Below are 22152 nucleotides of genomic sequence, written 5' to 3'. Positions count from 1 at the left end.
TCTGTGCCCTTTCATTCTCAATCCTTTCATGAGTAGAAACAGTTTATCCTTATCCATTCTGGCCAATCCCTCATGATTTTGAATACGTCAATCAAATCTCCTCTCAGCCTTCTCTTCTCCAAGGAAAACAATCCCAACTTCTCCAATCTGTCTTCATACCTGTAGTTCCTCATCCCTGGAACCATTCTCATGAATCTTTTCTGTACTCTCTCCAATGCCTTCACATCTTTCCGAAAGTGCGGCACCCAGAACTGGACGCAATACTTCAGGTGAGGCCGAACTAGTGTCTTATAGAAGTTCAACATAATGTCCTTGCTCTTGTACTCTATGCTCCTATTAATAAAGACCAGGATACTGTATGCTGATTTGAGACAGAAAAATAAATCTGCTTTTCTTTTCAATAAAGACACTTGGAACAGCACAAAGCTAGAAACAGTTTGAGTGAGAGTCCTTGTTCATAAATGGTTTAATTACAATAAGGATTACTTTTGGACCTCTAAAAGCTTTTCAGCTCATGCCAGACAGTGGCAGGGGATGGCGGAAAACAGACATCAAAAAAATCTTGTTGCCAGTAAAGTGCCACAACACATGTTACAGTCCACAACTTTGGGCCTTGTGACACTATTGTTACTGCATTCAAACAATGCAGGGATAGGTTACTAGCCATGGTGGTAAAAATTTCTCGGGTCAGTATGTGTATCAACATCAGAAACAAAAGACAAAGGTGCAGTCTTTTACAATGGCATTAACACACAGTGGCCAGAGGATAGCTTCCTGCTGTGTTTACAATGTTGGTAATAGAATGTGTTTGACACCTATTGGGAGTCTTATAACCCATCTTGGATTATTTTGACTTTGTGTGACAGGAAGGAAAATAGCACTTGGTCCAATGAAATCATGCATTTGCAACTGATTTTTATTTCACTTAAGTGTTTTCTCACCATGGGTTCAATCTTGCATGCATTATAGAGCACCTTAAATATGTGCTCATGTCTGGAATTCAGGTCAGTGTACCCCCCACAACGTCCCTCCAAATCTAGTTGTTAGACAATAGATTCTTTAATCATCTCAATCCCAGGACATCACTGCAGGAGTTCCTCAGGGTAGTGTCCTAGGCCCAACCATCTTCAACTGCTTCATCAATGACCTTCCCTCTATCATAAGGTCAGAAGTGGGGATGTACCCTGATGATTGCACAATGTATAGCACCATTCACGACTCCTCATATACGAAAGCAGCTTGGGCTGATAAGTTACAAGTAACATTCACGCCACACAAGTGCCAGGCAATGGCCATCTCAAACAAGAGAGAATCTAACCATCTCCCCTTGACATTCAATGGCATTACCATCGCTGAATCCCCAACTATCAACATCCTGGAGTCACCACTGACCAGAAACTGAACTGGACCAGCCATATAAATACTGTGGCTACAAGAGCAGGTCAGAGGCTGGCTGTGGCGAGTAACTCACCTCCTGTCTCCCCAAAGCCTGTCCACCATCTACAAGGCGCAAGTCAGGAGTGTGATGGAATACTTTCCACTTGCCCTTATGGGTGCAGCTCCAACAACATTCAAGAAGCTCGACATCATCCAGGACAAGGCAGCCCGCTTGATTGGCACCCCATCAACAAACATTCACTCCCTCCACCACCGACATACAGTGGCAGCAGTGTGTACCATCTACAATAACCACTGCAGCAACTCACCAAGGCTCCTTCGACAGCACCTTCCAAACCGGCGACCTCTACTGTCTAGAAGGACAAGGGCAGCAAATGCAAGATCCCCTCCAAACCACATGCCATCCTGATGTAGAAACATATCGTCGTTCCTTCACTGTTGCTGGATCAAAATCCTCAAAATCCCTCCCTAACAGCACTGTGGGTCATAGAGTTATACAGCACAGAGACAGGCACTTCGGCCCATCGTGTCTGTGTCGGCCATCAAGTACCTATCTATTCTCATCCCATTTTCCCGCACTTGGCCCGTAGCCTTCTATGCTATGGCATTTCAAGTGCACATCTAAAAACTTCTTAAAAGTTGTGAGGGTTCCTGCCTCTACCACCCCTTCAGGCAGTGTGTTCCAGATTCCAAGCACCCTTTGAGTGAAAACATTTTTCCTCAAATCCCCTCTAAACCTCCTGCCCCTTACCTTAAATCTATGCCCCCTGATCCTTCCGCTAAGGGAAAATGTTTCTTCCTATCTATCCTATCAATGCCCCTCTTAATTTTGTATATCTCAATCAGGTCCCCCCTCAGCCTTCTCTGCTCAACGGAAAACAACCCTGGACTCTCCAGTCTCTCTTCATAGCTGAAATGCTCCAGCCCAGGCAACATCCTGGTGAATCTGCTCTGCACCCTCTCCAGTGCAATCACATCCTTCCTATAGTGTGGTGACCAGAACTGTACACAGTACTCCAGCTGTGGCCTAACTAGCATTTTATACAGTTCCATCATAACCTGCCCGCTCTTATATTCTATGCTTCGACTAGTAAAGGCAAGTATCCAATATGCCTTCCTAACCAACTTATTTAGGTGTGCTGCTGCCTTCAGTGATCTATGGACAAGTACACCAAGGTCCCTCTGACCCTCTGTACTTCCTAGGGTCCTACCATCCATTGTATATTCCCTTGCCTTGTTAGTCCTCTGGTACCTCTCCTGTGGCCGGAGAGGATTTGAAAATTTGTGTCAGAGCCCCTTCTGTCTCCTCCCTTGCCTCACATAACAGCCTGGGATACATCTCATCTGGGCCTGGGGATTTATCCACTTTTAAGCCTGCTAAAACTGTTAATACCTCCTCCCTTTCAATGCTAATTTGTTCAAGTATATCACAATCCCTCTCCCTGATCACTACACCTACATCATCCTTCTCCATAGTGAACACAGATGAAAAGTAATCATTTAAAACCTCAGCTATGTCCTCCGGCTCCACACACAGATTGCCACGTTGGTCCCTAATGGGCCCTACTCTTTCCCTGGTAATCCTCTTGCCCTTAACATACTTATAAAATGCCTTGGGATTTTCCTTTATCTCGCCCGCCAGTGCTTTTTCATGTCCCCTCTTCGCTCTCCTAATTACTTTTTTAAGTACCCCTCTACACTTTCTATACTCCTCTAGGGCCTCCGCTGTTTTTGGGGCTTTGAATCTGCCATAAGCCTCCCTATTTTTCCTTATCCAATCCTCTATATCCCTTGACATCCAGGGTTCCCTGGACTTGTTGGTCCTGCCCTTCCCCTTTATGGGAACATGTTGGCCCTGAGCTCTCACTATTTCCTTTTTGAATGGCTCCCACTGGTCTGATGTGGACTTTCCTACAAGTCGCTGCTCCCAGTCCACTTTGGCTAGATCCTGTTTTATCATATTGAAATCGGCCTTCCCCCAATTCAGTACTTCTTTGTCCCTTTCCATAATTACCTTAAATCTTATAATTATGGTCGCTATCTCCCACTGACACCTCTACCACTTGTCCGGCTTTATTCCCCAGAATTAGGTCCAGTACCGCCCCTTCTCTTGTAGGACCTATACCCGAAGGACTGCAGCGGTTCAAGAAGGCAGCTCACCACCACCTTCTCAAGGGCAATTAGGGAGGGGCAATAAATGCAGGCCCAGCCAGCAACGCCCATATCCCAGAAATGAATTTATAAAATGTTAAAAGTCCCCAATTTGCACAAGGTTTTTGACCAGGAACGCTACATTGTAAAATCTACCCTTTTGACCCCAGAACCTCTAACAGCAAGCATTTACAACAGTGACTACACTTCAAAAAGGTTGTAAAGCACTTTGGGATGTCCTGAGGTGGCAAAAGGCGCTATATAAATGCAGTCTTTCTAAATATACCTTTCTGATTCCAGAAAGGACAATGTGACCCAACACAGAAATACAAGCTCCAGCCTTTAAAGTAGGGAACAGAATGGAGTGTTCCGGCCGGGTGAGGAGGTGCTCTCAGGCTCCCCTCTTACCCCTTCCTCTTATTTGACTGCAAAAGGATTTATTCCTTTTAAACAGTGCTTATCACCTCTGTGAGTCTTTTACCTTTTTACCTTTACTGTGATTGTGGAACAATCGAACAGGTTTTCTTGAGTTTAAACAAGAAAGCAGTAAGTTTATTATATTTAACACTCTAGCCCAATTTAAAAATACTAAAAATACGCTACACATTCACACACACATTCACATGAGAATCACACACACACACAAATAGATTACAGGAGGGAAAACAGATTTGGTGGTTGGATTAAAGTCCAGAATAAATGGAACTGTAAATCCAGTAGTCCTCGGCTGAAGCTATTTTCTTGGTAAAAGTGCACTATGGTTGGCCTGCTTTTCTCAGGGTTGCTTGAAGGCAAAATTGCAGTTGGCTCTCTTCCCCTTGTCGCTGGCTGTAGCAGTCTGTAAGCTTGGAGGGTCCCCAATCACAGCCGGTTTTTACTTGATGTTTTCTGGGGAGAGAGAGAGAAGAGAGAGAGCGAGAGACAGGGGAGCAGCAGCCTTCTATGCTGCTGTACACTCAGTTACTGCCTGTCTGCTTGTTGGTGTGGCAAAACATCCAGTTTCTTCAGAGATAAACAGACGGTCACATGGTTCTCTCACTCCCCTTTATTTTTCCAAAGTCTAAAACCCAAAACTTCTCCTACGTGGAGTTGGCAGCATTTACCCCTGGATGGACGTTTCCTTTCATGAATGCCTCGAGATGGTTTGGAATGTCCCACTAACGAGGGTGATCTGGCTAATCTACTCAGTTAGCCAAAGCATTGTCCTGGCTAGGCTTCTTGTTAGACTTTTTGTCTCCAGTTCAATCTCCTGGTATTTCAGATGTAAATGGCAGTGGCCATCTTGGCTGCTAATTTTTTTAAAAAGTTACTGTAGGGTTATTTTCCATTAAACATCTAATGTAAGTTTCCAACCAATTAAACTAATATTTCCTGTTTGGCATCTAAGGTTTTCCTGACAGGAGGCAGTGCCAACAGTGCTGTCATTCTGATGAATTCAAGTGAGGCTTAGTCTGCTTGTTGTCATAGATGTAAAAGATCCCATGGCAATATTCGCGAGCAGCGAATCTTTTTGGTGTCTTGGCCAACATTCCTCCCATAACGAAAAGCAAATGATCAGGTTGTTTTTATTCATTTTCTGTTTGTGGGGTGTTGCTATGCTGCAAATTGACTGCTATATTTGCAACATGTTTTCTGGGGAGAGAGAGAGAGAAGAGAGAGAGGGAGAGACAGGGGAGCAGCAGCCTTCTATGCTGCTGTACACTCCGTTACTGCCTGTCTGCTTGTTGGTGTGACAAAACATCCAGTTTCTTCAGAGATAAACAGACGGTCACATGGTTCTCTCAGTCAGTGCCAACAGCGACTGTATTTCCAAAGTAATTCCCTGGTTATATTTGCTTTTTGGGACATCCTAAAGACGTAATGCTTTATAAATGCCAATTTCTTTACTGTGTGCTGCTTTTAGAACTATTATGTGAAAAAATAAAAAGGAATGAAGTGCTAAGGATCTATTCTTGCCCCCCTGCTTATTCTCAACTACATGCTGCCCCACAGCAACCTCATCCGAAAGCACAGTGTTGGTTTTCTCACGTATGCTTACGACACTCAGCTTTACCTCACCACCACTTCTTTCGACTCCTCCACTGTTGCTAAACTATCAGACTGCTTATCTGACATCCAGTACTGGATGAGCAGAAACTTCCTCCAATTAAATATTGGGGAGACTGAAGCGATTGTTTTCAGTTCCCACTCAAAACTCCCTAGCTACTGACTCCATCCCTCTCCCTGGCAACAGTCTGAAATTAAGCCTGTCTTTTCTCAACCTCGGTGTCACATTTGACCCCGAGATCAGCTTCCGACCTCATATTCATTCCATCATTAAGACTGCCTATCTCGTCCTTTATAACACTGCCCGACTTCGCCCCTGTCTCAGCTCATCTGCTGATGAAACCCTCATTCATCCCTTCGTTATCTCTAAACTTGAGTATTCCAATGCACTCCTGGCTGGTCTCCCAAATTCTACCCTCTATGAGGTGATCCAAAGCTTTGCTGTCTGTGTATTAACTCACACCAAGTCCCATTCCCCTGTCGCCCCTGTGCTCGCTGACCTACATTGGCTCCCGGTCAAACAATGCCATGATTTAAAAATTCTCATCCTTGTTTTCAAATCCCTCCATGCCCTCGCCCCTCCCTATCTGTGTAATCTTCTCCAGCCCCACAACCCTTCAAGATATCTTCACTCCTCTAACTCTGACTTCTTGAGCATCCCCGATTTTAAACACTCCACCTTTGGTGGCTGCTCCTTCAGCTGTCTGGGCCCCGAGCTCTGGAATTCCCTCCCTACACCTCTCCGCCTTCTGCCTCACTTTCTTCCTTTAAGATGCTCCTCAAAACCTACCTCCTTGACCAAGCTTTTGGTCATCTGACCTATTATCTCCTCATGTGGCTCGTTGTCATGCTTTGTTTTATAATGCTCCTGTGAAGTGCCTTGGAACATTTTATTACATTAAAGGCGCTATATAAAGTTATTGTTGCTAACTTATAGGCATGGGTAATATACAGAGAGGGAGCTGGAGAAGGGGATGAGAAAATAAGAACGCAAGAAACTGGAGCAGGAGTAGGCCACTCAACCCTTCGGGCCTGCTCCACCATTCAATAAGATCATGGCCGATTCTTTACCTCAGCTACACCTTCCGCATACCTCTTGATTCCCTCAGTATCCAAAAATCTCGTGATCTCTGACTTGAATATGCTCAACAAGTGAGCATCCACCGCTCTCTGCAGTATAGAATTCCCAAGTTTCACAATCCTCTGAGTGAAGAAATTTCTGCTCATCTCAGTCCTAAATGGATAACCTCTTATTCTGAGGCTGTGACGCCTAGTTCTAGATTCCTCAACTATGGAAACATTCTTCCAGCATCTATCCTGTCAGAACTTTAAGAATTTTATATGTTTCGGTGAGATCAAATTTAATTCTTTTAAACTCCAGGGAATATAGGACTAGTTTACTCAATCCCTCCTGATAGGATATTTCCCTCATCTCAGGAACCATCCAGTGAACCTTCCTTGTGCTCCCTCTAAGGCAAGTATATTCTTCCTTAGGTGAGGAGACCAAAACTGTACACAATACTCCAGGAGTGGTCTAACCAATGCCCTGTACAATTGCGGTAAGACTTCTTTACTCATACTCCAATCCCTTTGTAATAAATGTTAACTTGCCTTTGGTTGGATGGTCGGGGTGAAGTGGGAGTAGAATTACGCTTACTTCAGATAGTAGAATTGAGATTTGAACATACAGAGAACAGTGAACTCTATCTAAGATAGTGAATTCCCGACATTCCTTCAATTTTATAAAAGCAGCATCAGAATGGTAAAAGCTCGATGTCTGTAGGAGGAAGAACCTCTGTACTGTTGAAGCACCAGCATTATTGATTCCTGCAATGAGGGGACTGTCCTATGAGACAAAATGTGGCACCGAGCCACAGAAAGAGATAGAAATAGAGACAGAAAGAGAGACAAATAGAAAATTTACAGCACAGAAGGAGGCCATTTGGCCCACCATGTCTGTGCCAGCAAACTTATAAAAGATATTAGGATTGGTCAAAGTGTCTTAAAGGAGGAGAGAGAGGTGGAGAGTTTTAAGGAGGGAATTCCAGAGCTTATTGTATAGGCAACTGAAGGCAATGGTGGAGCATTGAAAGTCAACAATGTGCAAGAGGCCAGAATTGGAGAAGTACTGAGATCTCAGAGGGGTTGTGGTTCCAGAGATAGGGAGAGGCAATGCCATATAGGAAAACAAAGATGATAATTTAAAATCGAGGTATTGCCAGGCCAAGAGTCAATGTAAGTCAGTGAGCGCAAAGGAAATGGGTGAACAGGACTGACTGTGAGTTAGGATACGGGCAGCAGAGTTTTGAATGAGCTGAAGTTTACAGAGTGTACAAGGTGGGAGACAGTCCAATTTCAGCAGCAGATGAGCTGAGACGGGCAATGTTAGGGAGGTGGGAATAGGCATCTTGGTGATGGAGACGATATGGGGTCAGAAAATCAGTTCAAGGTCAAATAGAATGTCAGGTTTGCAAATGGACTGGTTCAGCCTCTGGCAGTAGCCAGAGAGCACGATCGCATTGGTGGCTAGGGAACAGAGTTCATACCCTGAATTCACTTCACAACAACCTTTACATCTTGAAGTCATGCATTAAACTGGTAAAATTCCTTTAATCTCCCTCAGCTACTGCAACTCATGCAATGGAATTCACCCACATCCATAATCAGACTGCATTCAAAAGAATTCTAATTACAAGTCAACCATTTTGGGAATGTCTAAATATGAAGCCCTTCAATTTGAATTATTTCCTTGCTACTTACTCATAAAACTCCATTATCCTGCATTTTATTCCACGGGCATGACTGGTAGTCTCAGCTCTCACACTCTGGTATTCCGTAGAGCAAAGTGAGAATGGGCAGATTTGAAAGAAGGTGTCATGACATCTGAGAAACCACGGAAACCACATCAGGATACTGGGCTGCCTGGCAGAAAAACAGGGTCAAGGTTATTTGCTGGCCGAAGACCGCACAAACGGAAAAAGATAAAGGGCCACTGACACATACAAGGCAAACTTCAGTGGTCCTATTCATTGAACATGTTCTAATCCTATGTCCACATGGACAGGCTGCAAGATAGCATCACCCAGTGACAATGAAGAGTAAGCATCCTTCCATTTCAATAAAGCTTTGCTAATGAACACTTGCAAAGCTACTCGACCCACAATATCATAGAATCATACAGCAAAGAAGGAGGCCATTTTGCCCATCATAAGAATATAGACATAGCAGAAGTAGGCGATTTGGCCCTTCGAGCCTGCTCCATCATTCAACAGGATCGTGGTCGATCTTCTACCTCAGCTCCACCTTTCTGCACTATTCCCATAACCCTTATTTCCCTTAATTCTCAAAAATCTACTGGCCTCTGCCTTGAATATACTTGGCTGAACACCCGCGGCTCTCTGGGTAGAGAATTCCAGAGATTCACAACCCTTTGAGTGAAGAAGCCTCTCCTCATTTCAGTTGTAAATGACCGATCCCTGATTCTGAGACTATGCCCCCCACCTCGAGATGGAGATTCCCACTGTGCCTGTGCCGACTCTTTGAGAGAGATTTCCGATTCGTCCCATTCCCCGGCAACCCCATCTCCAGCTTTTACCCCAACAGCTTCGCAACTTTTTTTTTCTTTTCAAGTATATATCCAATTCAACTTTTGAAAGTTACTATTAAATCTGCTGCCACCAATCTTTCAGGCAGTGAATTCCAGATCATAGCAAGTCGCTGTGTACAACAAAATCTCTGCTCTGTTTTTACAACCAATGTCTGTGTCCTCTGGTAACCGACCCACCTGTCAGTAGAAACGACGTCTACTTATTGACCCTAAGAAAAGGCTTCATTCATTTTAAACACCTCCGTTAAATCTCCCCTTAACCTTCTCTGCTCTAAAGAGAACAATCTCAGTTTACCAACAGCAGCTCTGACATATACGGTCAACCCACGCGCCTTTTCTTTAATATGCATAGTATTATTTCACAGAACAGAGGTTTATTACACCATGTCACGACACATATCCACGATTCTCTCTCCATGAACCAAACAAAACCCTCGCCGAGATTCTCCCCCCCCCCCCCCCAAAAGAAAGTGAAGTGCCGAGGACTTTTACTATGAAAATAAACAGCTAGTGATCACACGCAAGATGAAATAAAATAAAAGGGGAACCGAAGTCCTAGTCCTAATGCTAGTCAGAGGAACAAACACATTTTAACTGCACGTTGACAAGAACTTTCTTGACACATTATTACTGACCTTTTAACATCCAGAAGGGGCTCCGGACCAGTAGTCACATAGTAAGGTCCACATAGAGTGTGTGGGGAGAGAAGCACAGGGTCAGATGAATTGGCTTTTCCCCCCTCTTTTTGCGTCTTTTAATCTCTTCAATTGAAAGTGCGGCTCTTCCCGACAGATCTCACGCTTTTAACAAAACACTGTACTCAAATGTCAGCTCTACCTCCTGGCTTTCTCTCCAGTCGAGCGTCACGGGCAGGCGTGGCACCGAAACTCTCCCACTTTTTTTTTTCATAAGCAACATTGCAGCTTCTGTATCAAGTTGCATTTCCCACTCCTCCCTCCCACTGCTGATTGTGAAACTGACCCTGAGGTCATCAGTTTCAACGCCTTGCTCAGCACAAATTTTAACCAATTTTTAAAAACTCCCCCCCCCCACCCCCGCAACCAATCTCATTGTCAATCACATTGTTCCCAAATTTAATTCGAATATTTTCTGTGTTTTTTTTTTAATTGGAAAGAAACCTGCAAACCTTGCAATTCTTCTGATTTACTTTGTTGTTGAGCTTTGCATTAAGATCAAATGACACATGTCTTTCAATTTCGACAGCGTTGCGGAAGCGATTACAGCCTTCTCCCAGAGAAAGATTCTTTAGACCTGAGTAGTTGATATAAGCAGTTGAACCCAAGGAGATAATAAGACATGTCATATCTTTTGCATAAATAGTTTGGAACAAATTTAAAATACGGTTGCTGGTTGAAGAATTTGACAGGCTTCATTTAAACATTTCTTTTGGGCTTCCTTATCTCGAGAGACAATGGATACGCGCCTGGAGGTGGTCAGTGGTATGTGAAGCAGCGCCTGGAGTGGCTATAAAGGCCAATTCTAGAGTGACAGGCTCTTCCACAGGTGCTGCAGAGAAATTTGTTTGTCGGGGCTGTTGCACAGTTGGCTCTCCCCTTGCGCCTCTGTCTTTTTTCCTGCCAACTACTAAGTCTCTTCGACTCGCCACATTTTAGCCCTGTCTTTATGGCTGCCCGCCAGCTCTGGCGAACGCTGGCAACTGACTCCCACGACTTGTGATCAATGTCACAGGATTTCATGTCGCGTTTGCAGACGTCTTGAAAGCGGAGACGTGGACGGCCGGTGGGTCTGATACCAGTGGCGAGCTCGCTGTACAATGTGTCTTTGGGGATCCTGCCATCTTCCATGCGGCTCACATGGCCAATATGGCTGGAGGGTGTTCCATAAAGGCAATTTGTATTATTTATTATGATACCAATTTATATGTTAATATTTACCCTCTCAATCAACATCACTAAAATAGATTATCTGGCCATTATCAAATTGCTGTTTGTGCGAGCTTGCAGTGTGAAAACTGGCCGCTGCATTTCCTACATTGCAACAGTGAGGACACTTCAAAAAGTATTTCTTTGGCTGTAAAGCTCTTTGGAATGTTTTGTGGTTGTGAAAGGCTCTACATAAATGCAAGCTTTCTGTCTTTCTTTAAGCCATTGCATAACTTATCTTACAAGTATTTACGTTAGAATTCATGACTAAGTGCTTGACTCAATGGCTCAGTTTGTAGCATTCTCTCCTCTGTACGAAGGTTCGAGTTCCACTCCAGAGATTTGCGCACATAATCCAGGCTGACACTGCAGTGCGGTACTGAAGGTGTGTGCACTACCAGAGGTGCTGGCCGGGATTTTCTGGGCCCCCTGAGGCAGGGTCAGAGGCGAGGAAGGATGCGGAGTATCGCGACAGGTGGCTGGGGCAGAGGCCCCATCGCCTCCCTGTCGCCAAGCGATCTTTCCGGGGGCGGGATTGGCCGACGATGACCTTCTTCCCCAGAGGCCAATTGAGCCCTCAAGTGGCCTATTAATGGCCAATTAAGGGTCTCTTCCCGGCGCTGCCCGGATCTTACCAGTGGCGTTGGGTTGCGGGGGGTGGGTGCCTCCACCACACAAGGAAGGCGCCTCGTAACACGATGCACACTCCCTGCGGGCTTGGGGGGGTCGCTCCTCTGTGGGCAATCAGTGGCCCATGGAGGAACCCTGCCGGGAACCACTTTAACCCAGGGACCTCCCAGGGTTGCTGAGATTGCTACATTACAACAGCAAGTACATTTCAAAAGTACCTCATTGGTCAAACACGTTGGGACGTCTTGAGGTTCTGAAAGGTACTGTTTAAATGCAACTTCCTTATTTCAATGGTAGGTCTCTTATCTCAGATGTTGCTCTAATATAAGCTGACAACATTCAGGGTAAAATTGAACTTGACTGTCTACCATGCACATGAATTTTATTCCTTTGGAGAAGCAGATAAACCGGCACATGGCTGATGTGCTGCAAGGCGGTTCCATTGCCCAAAGATGATTTTATATATCCTGCACAATTTTTCTTTGCAGATCTACTACTGCTGCTTTTGTGCCCTTGTCAAAGTTCACTTTTACCCCTTACCTGTTGTCTCCAGGGTTTGTTAACGATCACAGGATACGACTTGAGGAAAATGCTTCTTAGCCGACATTTATCTCTCAGTAAATGAGCTGGTCAGTTATCTCAAGAAATGCTGGAAATACTCAGCAGGTCTGGCAGCATCTGTGGAGAGAGAAGCAGAGTTAATGTTTCAGGTCAGTACTCTGCTTCTTTTTTAAAATTCATATATTGGATGTGGGCGTCGGTGGCCAGGCCAGCATTTATTGCCCATCCCTAATTGCCCTTGAGAAGGTGGTGGTGAGCTGCCTTCTTGAACCGCTGCAGTCCATGTGAGGTAGGTACACCCACAGTGCTGTTAAGGAGGGAGTTCCAGGATTTTGACCCAGCGACAGTGAAGGAACGGCGATATAGTTCCAAGTCTGAATGGTGTGTGACTTGGAGGGGAACTTGCAGGTGGTGATGTTCTCATGCATTTGCTGCCTAGTCCTTCTAGTTGGTAGAGGTCGCGGGTTTGGAAGGTGCAGTCTAAGGAGCCTTGGTGCATTGCTGCAGTGCATCTTGTAGATGGTACACATTGCTGCCACTGTGCGTCGGTGATGGAGGGAGTGAATGTTTGTAGATGGGGTGCCAATCAAGCAGGCTGCTTTGTCCTGGATGGTGTCGAGGTTCTTGAGTGTTGTTGGAGCTGCACCCATCCAGGCAAGTGGAGAGTATTCCATCATTCTCTCTCCATAGATGCTGCCAGACCTGCTGAGTATTTCCAGCATTTCTTGTTTTTATTTCAGATTTCCAGCATCTGCAGTATTTTTCTTTTATTACATTGGTCAGTTATCTCGTTTGCTCTCTCTGAGACCCAGCTGCATACAAATTGGCTGGAAAAGAGCAACGACTGAACTTCAAAACTGCAACGTACTTTGGGACATCCTGGGGATGTGAACAGTATTATGTAATTGCAGGCTCCTTCTTTCTTCTGACATGTCTAAGTTTAGAAACAAACAACTTCAACCTGCTGTGTGATATTATCTTGCAGATACTAACAAACATCATATGATAGGAAACAAAAACAAGAAATGCTGGAATCGCTCAGCAGGTCTGGCAGCATCTGTGGAAAGAGAAGCAGAGTTAACGTTTCGGGTCAGTGACCCTTCTTCATTTTGATTTTATCATATGATAGGACTTTGTCTGCTATTGTCCAGATGTTGAAAGAGACAAAGTCTGGTTCCTATATTACAACAGTGATCACGTTTCAAAAGTAGTTCATCTATTTCAAGTGAAGGGCTTTGGGACGTCCTGCGGTCATGAAAAGCATTATTTTGTACAAACACAATGTAGAAATTTTAACTTTGTGCCATTGTGTCAAAAAGGCTGCCCATGATATGTTTCAATTGATTTTCTATTCCATTGCCTCCAATTGAATGCAAAATGGGTCATGTTGTATAATGTGCATTGATTTGCCCATTTATGCAAGCCCCCAAAGTATAAATGAGCCCCTGGAAGTTTGTATGGTAATGTAATTTCAAGGCTATTGTTGGTGCAGTGTTTCATCCAGCTGGCAGTCCTGAGTGATGAAAGGAAATCTTTATTTTGTCTCTGACTTTTTCCTGGAAGGCCATTTGCTACACTGTGCTATCATTTGTAACACAAGAGTAACAGAACACTCATCCAGTGCAAATGCTTTTCTCCCCCCACCCCACCCCCAAGACCTATCTCACAGATGTTTAAACATCTGCTGTTGCTTTCAAGGTTGTTTCTAATTGCACCACTGTCAAAACATCAGCTGAAGGTGGGGGCGGGGGTGGGGGGTGGTGGGGGGGGGGGGAGGAGGAATGAACTATAGAACATGAAGCTAATGTTTTATTTCTGGTGATACTTTTGTGCAGATCAAGGTGAGAGTTTATCACTTGATAAACATGCTTGAGTACTTTGCTACACATTGGGGTGAAAGGAATGTGTAAGCTATTGCAGCTTGCCTTCATAGAAACAGAGGAAATGCTGGTGAATAAAGACCAAACTCCTTCTAAATGTCCTTCTACCAATCTGGCAGGAGCCTGATATAATGATAATGTACTCATTGACTAATCATAGCAAATCAATCTTTGTCAATTAGTCTATGGTGTCAACTTTGGTTCAACTCTCGCATCTTGAGTCAGAGGTTGCAGGTTTAATTACATCCCACAAGGGATTTGAGTGCAAAATCTAGGCTGATACTCCCAGTGCAGTACTGAGGAAGTGCAGTACAATGAAGTGATGCCCAGTCAGAGGTTCTGTCTTTCCGATGAGACATTAAACAGAGGGCCCTGTCTGCCCTCTCAAGTGGATGCAAGATCCCACCACCCTGTTTCAAAGAGGAACTGCGAGTTCATCCTGGTATCCTGGCCAATATATATCCCTCAACCAGCATCACAAAAGCAGACTCTCTGCTCATTATCACAATGGTTTTTGTGAGATCTTGTGTGCAAATTAGCTGCTGCATTTCCTACATTAGAACATTACACTTGCAAAGTACCGCATTAGCTGTAAAGCATTTTGGGACAGTATCTGACAATACATATTGATAGTGCTAGCTGAGATTTGGGGCTGAAGTTTCAGGAGTGAGACCCACAGTCTATCTGACTCAGAGGTGTAAATCCTACCTCTAAAACAAGGCTGACACCATCTGGACTGTTCTGTGAAATTACTACCCTGTAATCACTCCTGGGTATTGGCTAGTTTCCATTTTATTCATGTTAGCCCCATTCTACTTTGTCTGAACTCTAATTTTCCTTACTAGACGTGGGCGAGGTTTGGAAGGAAAGAGGAATTGAAACACTGGAGGTTTTGTTTTGGGGCTGGAAAGCAAAACTGTTTTCTGCTAAAGAGCCTTGTAAGCGAAGATTAATAAAAGCCTTACACTTAAGGCTCAAGGAGGAGGTGGAGATGAGCTTGCAAATTTAGCACCTGCCCATTAGCCTTGAGTGCATACAGGGACTGACAAATCATTGATTTTCAGCACGAGAAATTGAAGTGAAATTGGTGATTTTAAGCAGGGAAGTTAAAGTGTAATTGACAAAGCTGTGACCTGTGAATCATTTCCAAGCAAGGCAACATTATTACTGTAATGGGAGTATGCTGAATTTCTAAGACTGCCCCTAATGGACAATGTTCTTCCAGCAGCAGAAGCTCCCAATGTGATCTATCCCTTCAGGCGTGCTTTTCAGCACCAGTGTCTTATCTTGACCCAAAGTTCATCTATTGTTCCTGCTCATGCTGTGGAGCCACTGAACAGAGATAAGGCACTCATAAAAAGTGAAACAATGCTTTATAATTTCAAAGTTAACTTTCTAATGGGAATAATTTCGTTAATGGTATTAGTAATTCAAATGAATAGGATGCATGAGAAGTATTAGTGTGGGAACACGAATCCCACTATCAGGAGTGAGCGGGAATGTGGAGTCGAGGTTACAATCAGATCAGCCATGGTCTTATTGAATGGCGGAGCAGGCTCGAGGGACCAAGTGGCCTACTCCCGCTCCTAATCCGTATGTTCATACAACAGGGCGGCACAGTGGCGCAGTGGTTAGCACCGCAGCCTCACAGCTCCAGGGACCCGGGTTCGATTCCGGGTACTGCCTGTGTGGAGTTTGCAAGTTCTCCCTGTGTCTGCGTGGGTTTTCTCTGGGTGCTCCGGTTTCCTCCCACAAGCCAAAAGACTTGCAGGTTGATAGGTAAATTGGCCATAATAAAATTGTCACTAGTATAGGTAGGTGGTAGGGAAATATAGGGACAGGTGGGGATGTTTGGTAGGAATATGGGATTAGTGTAGGATTAGTATAAATTGGTGGTTGATGTTCGGCACAGACTCGGTGGGCCGAAGGGCCTGTTTCAGTGCTGTATCTCTAATCTAATCTAAAAAAAAATTTATACAAAGGATTATAGCATTGTGCTTTAAAGTTTCTGAACTTGCTATATACAGCAAAATCTGTTTTGAGCAATGTTGGGACTGTTTCCCTTTGTAGAGAGTGTCCCTGCGAGTGCGTTTAGTGCAGGGCCCATCTGGAATGTATTAACGCTCATAGTGGTTCTGAACACAAAACAAAGTTTAAAAGGTTAAGGCAAGCAAAGGAAAGACTTTCCATTTATATAGCGTTTTTCACAACCTCAGGGATTTCCAAAGTTTTTTTTTATTCATTCATTCGTTGCCCTTGAGAAGGTGGTGGTGAGCTGCCTTCTTGAACCGCTGCAGTCCATGTGAGGTAGGTACACCCACAGTGCTGTTAGGAAGGGAGTTCCACAATTTTGATCCAGTGACAGTGAAGGAACGGCAATATAGTTCCAAGTCAGGATGGTGTGTGGCTTGGAGGGGAACTTGCAGGTGGTGGTGTTCCCATGCATTTGCTGCCCTTGTCATTCTAGTTGGTAGAGGTCATGGGTTTGGAAGGTGCAGTCTAAGGAGCCTTGGTGAGTTGCTGCAGTGCATTTTATAGATGGTACACACTGCTGCCAATGTGCATTGGTGATGGAAGGAGTGTATGTTTGTGGATGGGGTGCCAATCAAGCAGGCTGCTTTGTCCTGGATGGTGTCGAGCTTCTTGAGTGTTGTTGGAGCTGCACCCATCCAAGCAACACTCCTGACGTGCCTCGTGGACAGGCTTTGGGGAGTCATGAGGTGAGTTACTCGTTGCAGAATTCTTAGCCTCTGACCTGCTCTTGTAGCCACAGTATTTACAAGGCTACTCCAGTTCAGTTTCTGGTCAATGGTAACCCCTAGGATGTTGATTTTGGGGGATTCAACAATCGCAATGCCATTGAATGTCAAGGGGCGATGGTTAGATTCTCTCTTGTTGGAGATGGTCATTGCCTGGCACTTGTGTGGTGCGAATGTTACTTGCCACTTATCAGCCCAAGCCTGGATATTGTCCAGGTGTTGCTGCATTTCTACATGGACTGATTCAGTATCTGAGGATTCGCAAACGGTGCTGAACATTGTGCAATCATCAGCGAACATCCCCACTTCTGACCTTATGATTGAAGGAAGGTCATTGATGAAGCAGCTGAAGATGATTGGGCCTAGGACACTACCCTGAGGAACTCCTGCAGTGGTGTCCTGGAGCTGAGATGATTGACCTCCAACAACCACAACCATCTTCCTCTGTACTAGGTATGACTCCAACCAGCGGAGAGTTTTCCCCCTGATTCCCATTGACTTCACTTTTGCTAGGGCTTCTTGATGCCATACTCGGTCAAATGCTGCCTTGATAACAAGGGCAGTCACTCTCGTCTCACCTTTTGAGTTCATCTCTTCTGTCCATGTTTTAATCAATACTGTAATGAGGTCAGGAGCTGAATGGAACCCAAACTGAGCGTCACTGAGCAGGTTATTGCTAAGCAAGTGCCGCTTGATAGCATTGTCGATGACACCTTCCATCACTTTACTGATGATTGAGAGTAGACTGATTGGGTGGTAATTGGCCGGGTTTGACTTGTCCTGCTTTTTGTGTACAGGACATACCTGGGCAATTTTCCACATTTCCGGTAAGATGCCTGTGTTGCAACTGTACTAAAACCGCTTGGCTAAGGGGTGGCAAGTTCTGGAGCACAGGTCTTCAGTACTATTGCCGGAATATTGTCAGGGCCCATAGTCTTTGCAGCATCCAGTGCCTTCAGAAATTTTATAGCTATTGAAGTGCTTTTTGCAGTGTAGTCACTGTTGTAAGGTTGTTATCATGCTGAAGTTTATGGGACCTTGCTGTGCACAAATTGGCTGCTATTTTTCCTACATTACAACAGTGACTACAGTTCCAAAGTTCTTTATTACTTGATGCTATATCAATGCAAGCCTTTATTTTTCAAATTGGGAAATACAGCAACCAATGCACACAGCAAGATGATAATGACCAGATCATCTGTTTTAGTGATGTTGGTTCAAGGATTAATATTATCCAGGACACCAGGAACAACTCCTCTGCTCTTCTCCAAAAATAGCACCACAGGGTCTTTTACATACTCAATGGAGGGCTGATGGGGACCATGGTTTAACACCTCACCCAAAACGAAACTGCTTCACCCAATTGTCTGTTGTTTATCTTTGTGTGTCTGGGGCAGTTATGTTTCTGGTATTGTGGGTTGGGAGGGCAGATTTTATTTTTTTCAATTTCAGGGCCAATCTAGGCCGGATTGCACATGGGCAAATTTGTTGAGGTGCTGCCCCTTTCGCATGTCAGTAAACTGCAGCCGTAATGTCTGGAATTTTGCGTTCTTCAATTTGGATGGAAATCTTTGGGCAGCATTTGAGTTCCTGTCAGCAGAGCGAGGCCTTGCAAATATTACACTTATACATCAAAACATCCTTGTGCTGGCACACTGGATGGACAATACAGAGCTTAATTTATCCAGTTTCTATAGTGGGCTAATGGGTATTTATGCTTCTGCCCATTTCAACCACAATTTGAATTTATATCGCACCATTAATGTAGTAAGATAAACAAGTCATAGGAGCATTATCGAACAAAAATTTGACACCAAGACCAAATAAGGAGAAATTGGGACAGGTGGCCAAAAGAACAGTCAAATAGGTAGGTTTTAACAAACAACTTAAAGGAGGAAAAGAAAGACATGAATTTATATAGTACCTTTGCCAACTTCAGGATGTCCCAAAGTGGTTTACAGCCAACAAAGTACTTTAAAATTGTAGCCACTGTTGAAATGTAGGAAATGCAGTAACCAATTTCTGCAGAGCAAAGAGTTTGGGAGACAGAGTGGTTTAGGGAGTGAATTATAGAGGTTAGGACCTAGGCAACTGAAAGCAAGGCTGCCGATAGCAGAGCGAAGGAAATCAGGGATATGCAAGAGGCTAGAATTGGAGGGGTGCTGAGATCTCGTAAGCTTGTAGGAGCTGGAGGAGATTCCAGAGATGCAGGAGAAGAGGTGTACTCTATGAGACATCTCTATCTGTGACCATCTGGTGAGAGAGGCCTCGCTGACCTTGACCATTTCCTACATAGTCATTGTTTCTCTTAAACATTGGAAGATTGGAATTGCTGGCTCAATAAACACAAGGTCCATCTAGTTCTCCTTCTACCATCCTGGTATGATACAATGATAATGAAATTATTGGAATTGTTGGCTAATAATAGCAATTAATCTCTACCAATTAGTCTACAGTCGACCCAGAACTGGGGTGAGGAAAACCCTCGTGCTGGAGAGCTTTGGGAACCATTGGTCCAAAGTTACCTGGTGCACCAAAGCACATCAAACTTACCATCTGTCATGCCTCAAATTATTTATATACTGTATCTCAAAATAGTATTCTCTGAAAGAAAGCTATCTAATTTGCATTTGAATGAATTAACAGCACCTGCTCCCACCATCTCTCTGGAGATCCAGAGATTTATCACTCACTCACTGCCCACAGATTCGTTTTGAGTTTACCCCTCAAAGTATTTAGGCTGTGTCCTCTGGTTCTACTGTTCCGGTCAAAATGAAACAACTCATCATGACCCAGGAGTGATGAAGGAAGGTTGATTCCTTTTCCAATGAAAAAATGACTAATTTATATAAGCACATGTTATTTTCCAAACTTTCCATCTCCTCAATTATCCTGGTTTCCCACCTCTGCATCCTCTCAATAAGCTGTCATATCCTTTATGTACTGCAGCGAGCAGAACTGTACATTGCATTCTGCCTGGGGTACCACCTGTGATTTCCTTATTATTTCATCTCAAGATTGACTTTTTAATACATCGCAACATCTTGTTAGATTCATTCACTGACACTGAGCATTTTCGCGATACTTTCAATTTATTATCAATCAGCATCCCCAGATCTCTTTCATTTTCCATACATACTACTTCTTCATATTTAAGTAATAGCCTCCGTCAGAAACTGTCAGTGTTGCCCTCATTACTCCTCTGAAATTGACAGCAATTTCTGGAGTCCACACATGCGCAGTTAAACACAATAATCCAGAAGTTGCTGTCAGTGATTTTACACTTCTCCAGAGGATATACTGTTGAGAATCCTGCCACCAGCACCACCGCACCCACCCCACCCCCCCACCCCCAGACTCCAATCAAGTCGAAATCACTGAACTGATGAAAACTTCCACTCTACGCTCTCAGTCTGATGATAAAAACCCTTGGAAAAGTTACACCTTGTTGAATGAGGTGTAACTAGGTTTTTAATGGTGTACTAAATTCATAATTACAGCCTCATTGGCCCTGAAGCTATTCCCACAGTGCTGTTAGCTGGGAGTTCTAGATCCTTGACCCAGTGATGATGAAGGAAGGTTGATATGTGTCAAAGTTGAGCTGGTGCCTGACTTGGAGGGAAACTTGAATCTCTGTGGTAATTTATATGATTTGCTATTGCAGACCTTGCTGTGTGCAACTTAGCATCTGCACTTGCCTATATGACAATGGTATCTATAGTTCAAAAGTTATTGTGAAATATCACAAAGCATTTACAATACAGAAACAGACCATTCAGCCCAACATGTCCAAGCTGGTGTTTATGCTCCACACGAGCCTCCTCCAACCCCTTTTCATCTCAATCTATCAATGTATCCTTATATTCCTCTAACCCTCATGTGCTTATCTAGCTTTCCCTTAAATGCATCTATATTATTTGCCGTAACCGCTCCCTGTGGTAGTGAGTTCCACATCCTAAGCACTCTTTGGGAAAAAATTTTCCCTCAACTCTCTATTGGATTTATTAGTGACTATCTTATATTTATAACCCCCTCATTTTCCCACAAGTGGAAACATCTTCACAAGATCACAGAATTCTTCCAGCACAGAAGGAGTCCATTCGGCCCATCGTGTCTGTACTGGCTCTCCGCATGAGCAATTCACCTGGTATATTACCCCTGCCTTCTCCCCATAACCCTGCATATTCTTCCTTTTCAGATAACAGTCTAATTCCCTTTTGAGTACCTCAATTGAACCTGTCTCCACCACACTCTCAGGCAGCACATTCCAGAACTTAACCACTCGCTGCGTGAAAAAGTTTTTCCTCATGTCACTTTTGCTTCTTTTGGCAAATACTTTAAATCTGTGACCTCTCGTTCTCGATCATTTGATGAGTGGGAACAGTGTCTCCCTATCTACTCTGTCCAGACCACTGATGATTCTGAACACCTCTATCAAATCACATCTTCTTTAAGTCTACCATATCAAACCCTTTCATAATCTTGAAGATCTCTATCAGGTCACTCCTCAGTCTTCCCTTTTCTAGAGCAAAAAGACACAGTCTTCAATCTTTCCTAATAGGGAATAAAGCTTCTCTGCTTTTCAATTTTATTCATCTAGAAAAAACCCCCAGTGTTTTGCTTGCTTTCATTTTTGGCCTTATAATTTGTGTCACTACTCTTGTGATCTGTGTAGCTGCACCCCCAGATCACTCTGTTTGCAATTTCGACATTTATTTTACGAGGACCTCTCAGTTGTTAGCCTCTGAGTCACAAAATTTCGGGTTCAAGTCCCATTCCTTGGCCGGGATTTTACAGGGCTCCTGACGTCGGGCTCCATGACGGGGGGTGGGTTGGACCGGCCGATGGTTCCGGTAACGACCCATCACGGAGCCCAACGCCGGGAGGGCCAGCCTTGATCTTCCCACTGGCAGCGAGGCTCCCTGGCAGCCCCCCGCCACTGGGCGATGGGACCCCGACTTAAATATGTTAATTAATTAAATGAAAAAATTTAAATGAACCTACCTGCAATTTTAGGAGTGGGCCGCAATTTTCAGAGCTGCAGCCGGCACTCCCGTGCCTTCAGTTTCCCGACAGGGGAAAGCAGGCACCGCAGTGGTAGGGAAAGGGGGAAACGGAAGATTTTTAGTGCGGCGAGGTGGTGGATAGAGAGTGTCAAATTTTCATCATTGGTGTTGGGGTGGTTGGGAAGGGGCGGCCTGTGAATTTTATTCAGT

At 44.2% G+C, this 22152-nt stretch overlaps 1 protein-coding gene across 3 annotated transcripts in view; it reads right to left on the bottom strand.

The window, feature by feature from the left end:
* p2ry1 (purinergic receptor P2Y1) overlaps positions 1-10127 on the bottom strand; it is a 42309-nt gene extending 32182 nt beyond the window's left edge. The window contains exons 1-2 of one of the 3 annotated variants that reach the window (XM_068042720.1): positions 9838-10127; positions 8356-8517 (exon numbers count right to left, since the gene is read on the bottom strand). The gene's annotated coding sequence lies outside the window, so the exon portion shown is untranslated. Of the gene's footprint in view, positions 1-8355; positions 8518-9583; positions 9607-9837 lie in introns of those variants that run through there. The other 2 variants (XM_068042722.1, XM_068042723.1) reach the window with 2 other exon arrangements.
* Positions 10128-22152: the final 12025 nt, after the last annotated feature.

Source organism: Heterodontus francisci, chromosome 11 (genome assembly GCF_036365525.1).
Source record: "Heterodontus francisci isolate sHetFra1 chromosome 11, sHetFra1.hap1, whole genome shotgun sequence".
Lineage (NCBI taxonomy): Eukaryota > Metazoa > Chordata > Chondrichthyes > Heterodontiformes > Heterodontidae > Heterodontus > Heterodontus francisci.
Note: the sequence above shows the minus strand (reverse complement) of the source record. Positions and strands in the feature narration are given on the sequence as shown.